General features: G+C 32.8%; 1 long non-coding RNA gene across 1 annotated transcript; it reads right to left on the bottom strand.

The window, feature by feature from the left end:
• Window positions 1-179: 179 nt before the first annotated feature.
• On the bottom strand, window positions 180-2466 carry LOC110258202. Its single transcript, XR_002341039.1, has 2 exons — window positions 2344-2466; window positions 180-298 (listed from the first exon to the last, which is right to left on the bottom strand). It is a non-coding gene; the product is annotated as an uncharacterized LOC110258202 (long non-coding RNA).
• Window positions 2467-2975: the final 509 nt, after the last annotated feature.

The raw sequence follows: 2975 nt of genomic DNA, 5'->3' as shown, positions 1-2975 counted from the left end.
TTTTTTTTTTAATTTTTAAAAATTTTACATCACAGTTAACTTTGTTTTTGAGTTTTGACAATTTTTTATTTACCATTCTTGGCGTCATTATTTAACATTGCTACAGAACAGAAATATGGGAAATTTCAGTTTCTTTATACAAACCTTAATTGACCTTCTATTCTTCAGTTTTCTGTTCTAAAGAGAGATGTTTCTCTTTATATTCTTTAAGATGACTTTCCAGCTGACCGCAATGTTCTTGTTTATCCTGCAACTTGGTAGTGACCTGGTCCAGTTGAGTAGTGATTTAATTTAACTCCTACAGAAAAGTAAAATTAAAGATAACTTTGGTAAGGTTTACTTCACTCTAGTTCCCAAATGGTTGGTTAAAGTAAAACAGAAAATTCTAATTTTATTTAGGAAACTACTTTGAGTAAGACAATAGATAAGTCTATCAAAGGTTATATTTACCCATCAACATAAAGGACCTGCACTGAAGTTATACATAGCCTGAGATACTAAGTTTCCGTACCTAACAGCTCAATTAACCTACTCAAGGAAGAGTTACTTTAGGAGCCAAAAGATACAGTAGAATAATGAATAAGCTAACAGTAAAATAACACTTTTACAACTAAATGTTAGCAATGTTCAAGGCAGCATTTTTTAATAATTTATTAATTATAATGATAACATCATAATGTTCATTTGGAATATCTAGTTGCACAGGAAAAACAAAAAACAAAAAATTACTAGGAAATCCGCTACCCATAGATAATCACTTAATATTTTGCTAACTTTCTAGTCTTTTTCTGTGTTAGCGTCTATTTTCTGATTTGTATGTTTAAAATAAAAGGTCTTGCTTTATATATTGTTTTATTGTAATCTTTGTTTTTCCATAACAATGCATCATGAAACTGACATTATTTTCTAAAATATCATTATACATAATACATAAATTCGTTTTTTTGATACAGACCATTTTTTAGCCAAATTCTTTATTTACAGTCTTAGGTTGCTACAAAAACTTTCTGCAGGAGTTGATTTTCAATAGTTATGATTTTTTTATTCCCCCTTCCACCGGTAAAGTACTAAAAGAGGTGGAGCCCCCCCCCCGTCTACCACACCGGAGGGATTTTATAGCCAAATTATTTCTTATGTGGAAAAGTGGACTTTTAAAACTAATCCAAAAAAAAAAAAAAATTTAACCCTTCATCAACATACTTCTGAAAATGTTTTACTCTTTTAGCTACTTGCTGTAGAATTTTTTTGTTAGTAGTAATATTTTCAGGTAATTTTAAACTTTTCTTGGTTATTCTTATGAATACATTTTACACTACAGTTTTTGGCACTGATTGCTGTGCTTAGAAATACTTTCCAGATGTCCTTGGCAATAATGTAAGTTAAAAAGCAAGTTGAAGATCAACATATATAGTGATAAAATGTGCATAAAGGAAAAAAAAGACCAGTGGGTGGGTGTCTCTCTCTTCTCTCACACACATCGCAACACAACACCACCAACACACACACACACACACACGTTCAGTGTTTACAGAGGTCTGAAACGATATATATCAAAATTTAAAGTAAACATGCAATCTAAGGAGAAATGGTTGGATTTAGGGTAATACAGAAAATGGTTTTGTTAACTTGATAATTTACTACATTGTTAAATAAAGTTTGCGGGAGTTCCATCGTGTCGTGGTTACAAATCACTAGGACCATGGGTGCGGGTTCGGTCCCTGGTCTTGCTCAGTGGGTTAGGGATCGGCGTTGCCTGGCTGCGGTGTAGGTTGCAGATGCGGCTCATTTTAAAATTTTACCCGGGTGAAGAAGAAACATCACCCATTGACCTTGACCCTAAAGTAAGAAGCTTTTATTCTGTGGAACTGTTGAGAAATTAACTTATGTATCCTTCTGGCCACTTCTCTACCCAAGAAAAAGAAGTAACTTTAATTACTGAGATGGAAACACAATGCTCTTTTTCCTGCTTCCAGGTAGGAAACATACTGGATCACAGCTGATTACCTACTAAAAACAGGTGTGGAAGTTAGCTTTCTTTCCCAATCATTGGCCTTAGAGTAAATATTTTAGCTTTGTGCCAAGGTCTAATTAATGGAGAAATACAATATTAAAAAGCCAACCCAGCTGCACACAAGTAGAGCTTATCAAAAACAAGATATATTTTTATCTCCATCTGTCTGACTCCTGCATTCCACTCAACTGCTCTGAACTCAGGGAGAAATTAAGGAGAATAAGTCAATTCCAATATCATATAAAACTGAGTATCATTTTTACACATTTTCAGTTAATTTATCTACCGAAACATTAGGTTATGGTTTAAGAAACTGTATCAGGTTCCCTTACCTGCTGTTTATCTTGTAATGCATTTTGAGCTGTGTCCAAATGATTTTTGAAGATCGCTCTTTGAGCAGTTTTTTGCTGCTTCTGCTGACAGCAATAATTCAGTTTTGGCTTTAATCTGTAACAAAATTTACACGTCATTTAGTTTATATTTAATTCTTGGTTTCCCCCTTGCCTGAGTGTACATGACTTCTGTCACTAAATAATTTAAAAAATTAAATCTTTTGTCAGAAAACATAAAGATTCAGACATTAAGAAAATAAGCATGTGATAATTCCCCAAACAGGAATAATTAAGGGAGGAGATTCCTAATGTTTGGATAAAAGATAAAAAAATAAATCCCTATATAACACCAAAACACTCTTCCCTCTGTCAAACTGGACATCCATACACTGAATGATCTGATACTCAACTAACAAATTCTATTTTTTGAAAAATGAAATGGGTATCCTCTTTTCTCCGAATTTGAGTAACTTATTGTATTATTTCTGATTTTCAATGGAATTATTCTCCTAAAAAAAAGAAAATTAAGGGTTAGAAGTGTTTCTATAACTTTCTCTACTACAATAGAGTAAGAAACCAATGATGAGAATGGAGAAAGAAGTATGTCTTCATTTCCACTCCTCACTGAGCAA

This window comes from Sus scrofa, unplaced genomic scaffold, assembly GCF_000003025.6.
Source record: "Sus scrofa isolate TJ Tabasco breed Duroc unplaced genomic scaffold, Sscrofa11.1 Contig1552, whole genome shotgun sequence".
Lineage (NCBI taxonomy): Eukaryota > Metazoa > Chordata > Mammalia > Artiodactyla > Suidae > Sus > Sus scrofa.
This window is presented reverse-complemented; position numbering and strand designations above follow the sequence as displayed.